The 13,317-nt window shown below is 45.5% G+C and overlaps 1 protein-coding gene across 1 annotated transcript in view; it reads right to left on the bottom strand.

The window, feature by feature from the left end:
- LOC144772325 (uncharacterized) overlaps positions 1–13,317 on the bottom strand; it is a 100,999-nt gene that overhangs the window by 61,138 nt on the left and 26,544 nt on the right.

Raw genomic sequence — 13,317 nt, 5'->3', positions numbered from 1 at the left:
CCAGTCCAGTCCGAGGCCTTCCGTTCTTGCTGCCCGGTGAGTACCGTTGCTGGGGTAGTATCTAGACAGGGTCAATTACATTGTCTCTGGTCCGTGGGTTTGGGTACACAGATCCAACACGAAGTGTCCACTTAGGTGGATGCGGGTCCTGACGTGTCTCTTTATGAGACCGGTAAGTTTCGTACTGTTTTAGCAGTGCATCTAGTTTCTGTTCTAGTCCGTTCTGTTCTCGAGAAATTCATGTATTCTGTTTCCAGTATTCCAGGTAGTATTTTGTCCGAACTGTTATTTTAAATGTCATTCATGTATTTCAATGTCGTGGTATGAAAGTGGTGTACCCTCAGTAATTATCGTGTTCATTGTGTATTGTAATTGTGTCTAGACTCCAGCCCAGTCATGCCATTGTTTTCAAAGTTACGTCAGTTAAGAACTAGAAAAGGTCTGTTAGAAGAAGCAGTTCCTGTCCCGCCTAGGGACAGTCCAGGTCATTTTATGTATCAAAAGCATGGCATAAGTGCCATATTATACCTAGATTTATGGGTGGAGTACACCAAACAGTTAGAAGAAAAGTATAGATGGCCCGTATCGGGTACATGGGATGCCGAGTGCATCATGCGAGTAGAAGAAGCATTATGGAAAAAGAAAGCCAGACAGTCACAGAAAGATGCCATCGAGTTCTGGCGCAAAGAATCTCATAAAAGAACCGAAAAAGAAATCAGAAAGTCAGAATTAAGTAGAGAATCCTTAGAAAGAGCCCAAGAAAGGGAACTAATCGAAATAGGTGAACGAGTTAAAACCGAACAGTCAGACAGACAGAGGAATGCCCTTATTAAGGGTATGTATCCTCTTCTTGCCGAGGGCTTGCCAAAAGCAACCCCGGAAGCATCCAGTAATTTTCCGCCACCCTTAGTTCCGACCAAGCTACGTCACAAACCGACCGCAGCTGATATTTTTCTCTCGTCCTATTTGGACGACACAGTCCCAGAATATGCAAATCCTGTTCCGCCAGCTCCTGTAAATAATGTAAATCCTGCTCCTCCAGTCACCGGGGCACCTGTTACAGCACCTGTTACGGTACCCCCGGTCCAGCCTACATTACAAGTACCCGCTACACTGGTCACTCTGCCAGCACGAAGAGTATCAGTCGACGATTCCAGTTTAGGGGCCGCGGAATGAGGTCCTCCGGGAACCCCGCCGCCACACAAACGTGTAACGTCAGTCGAGTTACATGAACGTGCGTTACAGCGCACGCCCAAACATCAGTCTGTTGCAGATATCAGACGAGCTCTTACCGAATGCCGTTATGATCCGGTCCCAGGTGATGATAGTATGGTTATATATTCATTACGTGTAAGACGGGTGACCGAGTATTTGGACACCCTACCGAATATGAAAGAAGATCTAGACAGAATGTATCGTTTCATTCGTACAGGACAAGATCCAGAAAGTATTGGTGAAGTCATGTCTCACAGAAAATCTGAGATCCAGTTCATGCTGTTAAAGTTTCTGATCAATTGTTTAATTAGGGAACAAGATTCCCCGACTAAAGATCTGACCGAAATGAAAATTCTGACAAAGTGGAGTGATAATATAGCCGAGGGTAAGCACAAGACACTCAATAGTATAGAGAGTATGTACAAGAAAATACGTAAAGAAATAATAAGGTTACACGAACAACGCAAAGAAGCTCTAGGAAGCGAGAAAGAAAATGACTCTCCTACTGAAGAGGTAGACGACGAGAACACCGCCAGAATAGCGTATGTAGGTAAATCTAGATTTCCAGACCGACATTTACGCCTAGAACACAAGAAAACTGTTCCTCTTCCAGCACCAGAACAAGGTTCTCTAGAACAAGTATTTCAAGCTACCGATCACATTCTGAAATCACGAATCGGTTATAGCGAACTTAGTACCATGCATGAACAAGAACTAGCCCGATCAGCAGTCCGATGGATTACTGATTCTACCACTTTTCCAGACGAAATAGTGGCACAAATGTTTCTGAAACTGCCCCCAGCCGAGCAGCGACTGGTGGGTATGTATATGATCCAACACCTCATTACTCTGTATGAGGGTCAACATTCTGATCCAGGTCCGTTATATGATGTCCTGAACGAGTTACTCCAGTATAGATGGAAAGGTTTAGGCACCGATTTAATTAGTGTCATTCTAGAACAGCGCCACAAATATAGAACGTTCCTAAATCCGCATTTTGTTCATGTCTCACCTCCAGAAAGTAAACCGTTTTATATAGATAGACAGCATCCGTTACGAGAAGTACACCCAGTTAGGACAGCGGGTGGTGAAATGCAACGAGTATTTGTTTACACCCCAGTTACCAAGATGGAACTCTTAGAAATGAAGAAGTTAATTCCCTGTCACGATAAAGATCCAGCAGGGTTCCACCGTGAATTAAAAGACATGCCCCGTATGGGAGAATACACATATCCGGATATAATTAAAATGTTAAAAGTCCTGTTGCCTGCGGGCATATATGAAAAACTCGAGGAAAAGGATTGGGAGATGGGAGAGAAAAAGATCGATTGGACAGCTCTAGAAGCTGAAGATAAGATACGTGTACCAGGTACCGGTCTTGGAGACAAATGTAAAGAATTACCAGAATTATTAATACAAGTTTTGCCTAGATTATTAGCCACTAAAAAGGAAGACTGGGATGCAATCTCAGCCTGTAAACAGAAACCAGACGAAGATACTAGTGATTTTTATTCTAGATTTGAGAAATGTTTTATAATAAACAGTGGTTTGAAGACGAGTAGCGAGTCATACCCTCATCTTTTTGTTACTAAATTAGTCGAGAATTCAAGTCCACAAGTTAAAAATCGAGTTTTGAAAGTCGAAAGTACTTGGCAAGCTAGTACTCTGTCCCAGATGTTACAGATGCTCCAGTATCACCAGAATAGAATCAGGGAAGAGCAAGAACACGAGAGAAGACGTATGAAAGACACAAAAATGAAAGTCCTAGTTGCACAATCTGTTCCTCAAGACAGTCAGAAGAGGGGTCCGAATCAAGCCAGTCATCCTGCAGCTCCCGTTAAAGGGACATGCAATTATTGTAAACAGCCAGGTCATTTCATAAACGAGTGTGCAGTTCTGAAACACAATATAGCCACTGGTAAAACTAAAGAAAGACCACGTCCGCCTAGACAAGAACAAGTTTCCCAGACTTCTCAGCCACAGAATGCACAACAGACAGTTACAGCACCGCAGCCTATCGCTGCAACACAGCATGTTACACAGCAGATGTACCAGTATGCACAATCCGAGTATCCAGAGTATCAAGCGTATTCATGAAACAGCCTAGAGAGGGAGGTAGGCTTGCCTCTCATCGAGATTCCTGTAGATCAAGAAGGTCCCTATGTTCACAGTCAAGTATTAGGGAAAGACAGAAAGTTTCTGATTGATACAGGGGCAAGTAGGACTACCATTAGTCACGACGAGGTTCCAGGGGCTCCGCTCTCAGGCTCTAGAAATGTTTCCCTTGGATTTTCAGGAAAGCCTATTGTAAACGAGATATCAAAGCCAGTTACTCTAGAAGTAGGTCCATTGTTCCGAACTACTGATCTATTGCTTACGAAGTCATGTCCAGAAAATTTGTTAGGTATTAAGACACTGAAAGAATTAGGTGCAGTTATTTGCTGTTCCCCAGAGGGGATACGATTGTTTTTACGTGACTTCAAGGGTCACTATGTTCTACAAGATTTTGATCCGAGATTGTCAAATGTCCCGCAACATCTATGGGCGCAAGGTCCAACTGATGTTGGTTTCATGCGAATCACACCCCATCGTGTGACTCTCAAGCAAGGTGTAGTGTTACCACGAATCAGACAGTACAGATTGCCACCTGAGGCTGTAGCAGCCTTATCCAAAATTATTGGCGAGCTCATTGCTCAAGGAGTAGTTGTAGAAACTGACTCCAATGTATGTAATTCTCCTATCATTCCAGTCATGAAACGTACTGATCCAAATGCACCCCCAGTATATCGATTAGTGATTGACCTTCGAGAACTCAATAAATGTATCATTCCTCAGTATCCAGTTGTTCCAGATATCTCATCTCTATTGACAGCCATTGATTCTGAGGCAATATTTTTTACAGTAATCGACCTCAAGAATGCATTTTTCAGTGTCCCCATTCATCCAGACAGCCAGTACCTTTTCGGATTCTGTTTAAATGGAAGGAGCTATAAATTCACACGAGCTCCTCAAGGTTTCACAGAGAGTCCTAGTATTTACAGTCAAGCACTTAAGAGACAACTAGACAATATTCACATGCCAACTGACACTGCCCTGCTCCAATATGTCGATGATCTACTGATCACAGCCCGTTCTGAACATACTTGCGAGCGAGCGTCACTCACAGTTCTGCACTTCCTAGCCGAGATGGGGCACAAGGTGTCCCCTTCAAAGCTTCAATTCTGTGTCCAGCAAGTGATCTACTTAGGCCACTTACTGTCCAAGTGGGGTAGGCAGTTGACACCTGATCGCATCCAGTTAATAGCGAGTCTTCTTCAGCCCAAGACCCAGAAGGAGGTACGTGCTTTTATAGGCCTCACTTCTTACTGCAGACAATGGATTCCTCAGTATGCATTTCTAGCCAAGCCACTGATACAGTTAACGACACAGGAGGCAGCCGTATCGACTGTCCTCCCTTGGACATCTGAACATACATTTAGTTTCAATGAGTTAAAGAAAGCCTTATGCCAAGCTCCTGTTCTAGCTACACCGAACTACAGTAAGCCTTTTACACTTTTTGTCACAGAACGCGATGGTACAGCATTATCTGTTCTCACACAAGATCAAGCAGGACAATACAAGCCTTGTGCTTATTTTTCGAGCACATTAGATCCAGTAGCCCAGGCGCTGCCTGCGTGCCTCAAGTCAGTTGCAGCCACAGCACTAGCTATTAGACAAAGTGATTCCATAGTATTAGGACATTCCCTGACAATACAAGTTCCACACTCCGTGGAAGTTCTTTTAAACCGAACACAGACTCAGCACTTGACAATTGCACGTTTGACAGGTTATGAATTGACACTATTCCAGCCACACATAGAAATCAGACGCTGCAACGTTCTAAATCCTGCTACACTGTTACCGTCAGTTACTTCAAATCCTGCCATGCATGACTGTGTGGAAGTAGTTAACACTATGACTAAGCCGAGACAAGACCGGACAGATATTCCGTTACCAGATCCTGACCTGACACTTTATGTGGATGGTTCATGTATGAGAACGAGTACAGGAGAACTAGTAGCCGCGTATGCAGTGACTACTGACACTGAAGTTATTGAAACACACCGTATTGACACCCTGTCTGCTCAAGCAGCAGAGCTAGTTGCTCTGACTCAAGCCTGCATACACGCCAAGAACCTGAAAGTTAATATTTACACAGATTCACGCTACGCATTCGGAGTTGTACACGACTTCGGAGTGCTCTGGCAGGAGAGAGGTTTCATGACTTCTCATGGAATCAAGATTCAGCATGGGTTCCTTATTCAAGCTCTGTTAGATGCAATACATTTACCGACATCTATCGCTATCATGAAGTGCAAGGCACATACGAAAGTTACTGACATTATTTCCCAAGGTAATGATCTAGCAGATCGAACAGCCAAGCTTACAGCACAGACTCCAGACATACCAGTTAACAAGACACCGACATCCACTCTCGAACAGACTACTTGTATGACAGTTAAGGACCCTATTCAAGATGTCATAGATATCCAGTTACATGCTACTCCCGAGGAAATCAAGAAATGGTCCGAACAAGGAGGGGTCCAGACAGATCAGGGATGGGTGATGAAGGGAAAAGCCACCTGGTTTCTCCCCGACTCAATGGTTCAAGTCATTATCAATACCGCACATAGTCCAGCACACTTAGGAGAAAAAGTCATGTTAGACAGTATCCAGAACATTTGGTTTAACAAACATTTACGAGCTGCAGCCAAGCAGAAAATCCGTACCTGTATGATATGTTGCCAGTTCAATCCAGGTAAAAGTGTCCCGGTGGAACAAGGTGGATTCCAACCTCCTGACCACCCTTTTGAAGTCCTCCAGATGGATTATATTCAGATGGAGCGATGTCGAGGTTTCAAGTATGTCCTTGTAGTTGTATGCGCTTTGTCCAGGTGGACAGAAGCATATCCAGTCCCAGATTATACAGCCGCGACCACTGCCAAGCAGTTGGTTCGTGAATTCTTCCCCCGTTATGGACTCCCTAGGGTCGTGTATTCTGATAACGGCCAGCCATTCTCATCTGAACTAATGAAGCACGTTTCCCTTTTGTTAGGGTACCAGTGGAAGTTCCATTGTGTACGCCATCCAGAAGCAGCCGGTCTCGTAGAGAGACATAATCAAACCTTGAAAATCCGCATTGCCAAAATCTGTCAAGAAAAAGGTGTAGACTGGTTAGTTGCTCTGCCAGTCGCTTTGTTTTATATGCGCATGGTCGCACACTCCAGATCAGGTCTGTCCCCTTATGAGGTCGTATTCGGCCGCCCCCCGAATATGTGGGGTACACCTAGACCCCGAAGTATTACAGATGTTTCCAGTAATATGCTGACAGATTACCTAGCTTCCTTGATGTCTGCCCTACACTCTTGTCGTTCACAGGTTGCCGCTGCATTTCCCGACAATACTGAAGTCAAGCCACACGAGATCCTTCCCGGCACCCTGGTCCTCGTCCGCAATTTTGATCGTTCAAGTCCGCTGGAGCCTCGCTGGAAGGAGCCGAAGTTAGTCCTTCTAACCACCCGTACTGCCGTCAAGTTGGAAGGCAGGAAGGGGTGGGTGCACCTGTCACACGTCAAGAAATTTCACGGACTAAAAACTGTTTCCAAGAACATTTCCAAGGATTGTCAAGATTTTAAAGACTGCCAAGATACTATTCTTAAGGACTGTCCCGCAAATGACATTGATATCAAGCCCTCCCTGTTAGAGAAAACTCCGCAGCAGGAGTATAAAAGTAAGCTACGGTCTAGTAAAATAAGTCAGCCAGTTTAATTGTCTAAGTCCTCCCCTAGGTGAAACGGTTAGACAGGTATCTGACATGTATGAGATAGACCCCCATAGTGAGAGAGTCAGTCAAAACTCTATCCGATGTATCGTTTTTCTAAGTTTTATATTGTTTTTAAGCTTAATGGTTACCTGCACGAGTTATGCATTTCATTTATGTTTTCCAATTTCTCATGTAAATGAGTTTTCTAATGCTACAGTAGAGCACACGTTTAGTGATCTGCCTCCTCACGAACTATCCTATCGTCTTGCTATGCGCAACAATACATTTATCCGTATGTTGCATTATTCACACCAGACCAGCAATGCCACTAATTGTTGGGTGTGTGGTCGACTCCCCCCTTTCCAGACACCGAAGGGAGTTCTGCCACTGTTTCCTTATCCGTTTTCACATAATGGTTCAAGTGGAGCATGGTCCACGTTAACGTCATCCTCAACTGATATGTCCCTTCTGAACAGTACATGTTTTCCAGACAAGCAAGGTCTTCCCCACAGAACAGGGTTAGATCTAGAAAATGAAGTTTATAATTTGGGTAATTATTCTTCGAATTTCATGGTTCTGAATGTTCAGTCTGATCCTACTCCAGACTTACCTGCTATTTCAGTATTACCAGTCAAAGGCGAATTATGTGTCCGAAATAATGGTTCCATACATGTAGGACATAGTGATTGTACTACTATTGTCAAGTATAGTGACAGTGGGAAATCTATTTTCAAAGCTTCACGTCATTCTTATTTTGTTTGTGGTCAGACCGCATATGTTCGTCTGGCCCTCGATTGGGATGGAACCTGTTACATTGCCTTCCTACTGCCACCAGTTTTCCTAGCCCCGTCTGATTATCACAGAAACACACATCTAGTACACATTAGACATAAAAAGGGAGATCGAGTCCCCGATTGTCGATCAAACTGAAACTGCTCTAGAACAGTATACAGATTTCAATAGAGGATTCTTTTTCTTTATAGGACCTATCCAAAATAGTAAGTTAATCTGTAGGTTAACAAGAACTCTTGAAGCAGTAGTGAATGAGACTGCCTCTGCCCTAGGTAACTTAACCGAAGAGCAATCTGCTATGAGATTTGTCGTGCTCCAAAATCGTCTCGTTCTTGACGTCATACTGGCCGATAGAGGAGGAGCATGTAGAGTCATCGGATCTAGTTGCTGCATTTTCATTCCTAATAACGCGCCGTCTGTTTATTCAGCTATAACCAGACTTCATAAAATTGCCCATCAGTTACACCAGAATCCAGGCACCTGGACATGGTCTGGTTGGTTCTGGAGTATAATTTCTGCCTGGGGATGGAAAGTATTGTCCTTTCTAGGTATTGCAGTAGCGATCATATTCAGTTGCTGCCTCTGTATACAATGTGGCCCTGCGATTTGCGGCATTTGTGCTACCTCTTGTATTCCTAGTCCCAAGTCCCGTCCTAGATCCCGTTCCAAGACAATTCGAGACGAGCAAATGATACTGTATGAAATAATAGATGGTATCATGAATATTGATGTTTCCTGATGGAAACGTAGTGACAAGGAGGGAATGTGGAAAAGTAAATTTTGCCATGTTCTGTGTCCCTACGTGTTCCCCATCTTATGCTATATGTGCATGATTAATATGCATATGTATTCCCCATGATCGATTAAAGACGCAATTACAGTTGTGTCCATCTCTAGTATACCAGTTCCAGTTCTCGTGAAAGCTACGAGTATTAGGCCTATGTAAAGCTACGTTGCCACGTTTCTCAGTGTGCACGTTATTTCATTGTAAAGTCCCCGTTTCTAGGCCTCAAAAGGGCCCGGACTCAGATTCAGCTCCTGTCTCCTGAAACCTCGTTGAGGAGCGATACAGCCCCCACCTGTATCCCTGACCCTTCACTTACTTCCTGCCTCACAGTGCCCGGCTCGGCCTGGCTCTGCCTGCCAGTCTGCCAAGAGTATGTTATGATTCTAGTTATCAGTCCAGCTCTCCTTCTCTGCATTCCTAAGCTACTGAATCGCATCAATAGTTTCAGTCATCGTCTAGCCTTTACGTCTCCATGTAAGAGAAATACTGTATTTATGGTCATTTAATATTCCTCAACACACACTACATGTAGAATAATGCATGCACCAGTCTTAGTGTCTGTTAGCCTTTGCCCTGATAACTTTTGGATTCTATCAACATGTTCTCTAAACATCAGATACTAGATAGTGTTTAGGTACATGTCGCTCTGACTCTCCAGACTTTCGTCTCTCCTTCTAGCTCAGAAGTCATAGCCCCCAGCTTCTCCCTAGTAACACGTCATTGCCAGCTTGCGCGCACCACTAGGTTAGAGGTCCCGGCTCCTTAGGTAGCCCCCTCCATGTTTCCGCCCATTTGTGACATATTCCGTTACGTTTACATCACATGTCTATGTATACGCCCTGTTCACGCCTCTTGTTACACCTACTTTCTGCCTTATCTCTCGCGACTGCTATAGGCCCTGCCTACTGTTACGCCTATTGTATTGAATACCATGTATTTTGTTTAAGTATATATACTTGTGCACTATTATTAAAAGTTAGCCATTCCATTCCTTTGTCCCTGCCCCGTGCAGCGCTGCCATCCTATTCCCGTGCAGGTTGTCCTGTTCCTGTCATTTATGCTGTATTAAACCTGCAAACTCCTACTACCTCGAATCTTGACTCTTATTTATTGAGCTATCTGTTATTGTATATCTAGTCAAAAATAGAGGTATTATTTATTTATTTACCACAGAGCAGTGCGACTCATATCGCCCGATATCACTGCTCAACATCAAGAATAAAAACATGACCACTGTCTTGGCCACACAACTTCTGCAGGGGATCACGCCTATCATTCACAGAAATCAATCAGGATTCATGCCAGGTAGGTCAACACGGCTACTCACAATAGGCTGACAACAGAGCAGACCCGACAGGCACCGCATGTCTCTCTTTGGATGCCAAAAAGTTGTTTGATGTCATACACTGGTCTTTCCTTGAACTGACACTATGGAAATTTGGGTTTTGCCCAAACTATAGAAGGTGGATGGTGGTGTTATACCTCCGAGTTTCTGATTGGCAGGGATTTCACTGCTTTTATTTGCCCTCACGGTAGAATCACTTGCCTGCACTGTGAGAACACATAAAGGGGTTCCACATTTTGGAGATTATATATATATATATATATATACACACACACATATATATATATATATATACATACATACATACATACATACACACATATATATATATATATATATATCTCCGAACATGACAGTCCCAGTACTCTTTCCGATCCTTGGGAACTACAGGGCTCCTTCTGGGTACAGGATTAATTGGGACATATATTTGGGGATCTTCATGACACAGCATAAGGAACTATGAATCAGCCACAATCTCAAGAGGCTGATGCCGGACGTTGGAGGCGGCCCTCTACAAAATGATCACACTCCCCAAACTACTGTATGTGCTCCAGAATACCTGCTATCTGTTCCCACAGGCGGTGCTCACCAGGATAAAGGGGGAAGTGAGGCCCCTGCTATGGGATCGGGACACCCTAGAGAGTCGCATCGAACACTGCAGCGCTACCCATATAACGGGGCCTCGCTCCCCTAGATATTGAGGGATTCTACAGGCCTGCTCACCTGATGAATAATAATGTCTTAATCTTTGAGCCCCATGACCACTTGACCTTTAGTCTTCAGCGCACCATGTTAGAGCAGAGATCACACTAACTCTATGTTGGGGAGGGGGCAACGGTTGCCACCAGCAACACAGGTGGCCCTGGAGCAAGGGTACAAATGCGATCGGATGGGCTCACAAAATTACCAGGGAAACGCCCATTTGAAAAGGAACAGGGCTGAGTGAAGTGGGGAAAACTAAGGTGATTTGGGGCTTCGGACACAATTGGCATCGCTATTGTGGGGGATATCCTAGAGTGTCTGACCGTGCTTTAAATGTGCCATCTTGTTTTTTGTTTATGTTTGAGTGCTTCCAGGTTTGGGATTGTTCTTTACGCTACCTTGATGTATATCCTGCGTATAGAGATGCATATGATGCGTGTTTATAGGATGTGTGCATAAAAGCAATAAAAATGTGTGCTTCCAAATAAAAAATTAAAAAAAAAAAAGAGTATGAGTTACTGGGCACGCCCTGTGAACTTTCGGGGACATTGGCATGCCGCCCATAATTATTATTTTCCTTTGGTTTATGTATAAACATAAAAACATATTTAATAAATACAAATAAAAAAAGACAGCCGTCTCCTCACGAGAACCTAAAGTATCAAGAAGCAAAAGTACTGGCAAATGTTGTCATACACTAAAACCATGTAATATAACCAGTGGTCGAAGTGGGGAATAAAAAGTAGGGGAACAGTGGGTGGAGAATCAGGGGGCGGGAATAACCGAAGATTGGATCAGTGGGCGGAGTCAGGGGTGTGGCTAGAAATCGCAAAACATACCAATTATTAGTACGTTTAGCCTTTTTTACTGACCAGTTACAGGTTCTAACGTTATTTAATTCAAACAATGGATAAACATGTTTATTTGAGGTTTAATTCAGGAAAAAGCAAATACTCATAGGGAATACAGGTTTATGTAAAGCGTGCGAAATATAAGCAGGAACAACGGCATGGGCGCAAATTCAGGATGGTGAGTGTAAAACTTCAGGACAAGGGGTCAAAATTCAGCACACAAATTCGGGAAAACAGGTATGCTTTGCAGACACATCAATGAATGTCATGCAATAGTATATAAATAAATAGGCAAGGAACATAAGTACAAGTTACTTCTACCCCGTCACTGCTCCTTCCCTGTCATTTTCCCTGCCCGGTCACCGCTCCCGCCCGGTCACCGCTCCTGTCCAGTCAGCACTCCTGCCCCATCACTTCTCCTGCCCCTATCCGTTCACTGCCCCTCTCCGTTCACTGCCCCTCTCCGTTCACTGCCCCTCTCCGTTCACTGCCCCTATCCGTTCACTGCCCCTATCCGTTCACTGCCCCTATCCGTTCACAGCTGCCCCTATCCGTTCACAGCTGCCCCTATCCGCTCACAGCTGCCCCTATCCGCTCACAGCTGCCCCTATCCGCTCACTGCTGCCCCTATCCGTTCACTGCTGCCCCTATCCGTTCACTGCTGCCCCTATCCGTTCACAGCTGCCCCTATCCGTTCACTGCTGCCCCTATCCGTTCACTGCTGCCCCTATCCGTTCACTGCTGCCCCTATCCGTTCACTGCTGCCCCTATCCGTTCACTGCTGCCCCTATCCGTTCACTGCTGCCCCTATCCGTTCACTGCTGCCCCTATCCGTTCACTGCTGCCCCTATCCGTTCACTGCTGCCCCTATCCGTTCACTGCTGCCCCTATCCGTTCACTGCTGCCCCTATCCGTTCACTGCTGCCCCTATCCGTTCACTGCTGCCCCTATCCGTTCACTGCTGCCCTATCCGTTCACTGCTGCCCTATCCGTTCACTGCTGCCCTATCCGTTCACTGCTGCCCTATCCGTTCACTGCTGCCCTATCCGTTCACTGCTGCCCTATCCGTTCACTGCTGCCCTATCCGTTCACTGCTGCCCTATCCGTTCACTGCTGCCCTATCCGTTCACTGCTGCCCTATCCGTTCACTGCCCCTATCCATTCACTGCCCCTATCCATTCACTGCCCCTATCCATTCACTGCCCCTATCCATTCACTGCCCCTATCCATTCACTGCCCCTATCCATTCACTGCTGCCCCTATCCATTCACTGCCCCTATCCATTCACTGCTGTCCCTATCCATTCACTGCTGTCCCTATCCGTTCACTGCCCCTATCCGTTCACTGCCCTATCCGTTCACTGCCCCTATCCATTCGCTGCACCTGTCTGTTCACCGTTCCTGCCCGTTTACCGCTCCTGCACATGCCTAATCACCGTTCCTGCCCCGTCACTTCTCCTGCCCCATCACTTTTCCTGCCACGTCACCTCTCCATCCCTGTCACCTCTCCATCCCTGTCACCTCTCCATCCCCGTCACCTCTCCATCCCCGTCACCTCTCCATCCCTGTCACCTCTCCATCCCTGTCACCTCTCCATCCCTGTCACCTCTCCATCCCTGTCACCTCTCCATCCCTGTCACCTCTCCATCCCTGTCACCTCTCCATCCCTGTCACCTCTCCATCCCTGTCACCTCTCCATCCCTGTCGCCTCTCCATCCCTGTCGCCTCTCCATCCCTGTCGCCTCTCCATCCCTGTCGCCTCTCCATCCCTGTCGCCTCTCCTGCCTGGTCACCTCTCCCGCCCCATCACCTCTACTAACGGG

This window comes from Lissotriton helveticus, chromosome 8 (genome assembly GCF_964261635.1).
Source record: "Lissotriton helveticus chromosome 8, aLisHel1.1, whole genome shotgun sequence".
Classification (NCBI taxonomy): domain Eukaryota; kingdom Metazoa; phylum Chordata; class Amphibia; order Caudata; family Salamandridae; genus Lissotriton; species Lissotriton helveticus.
This window is presented reverse-complemented; position numbering and strand designations above follow the sequence as displayed.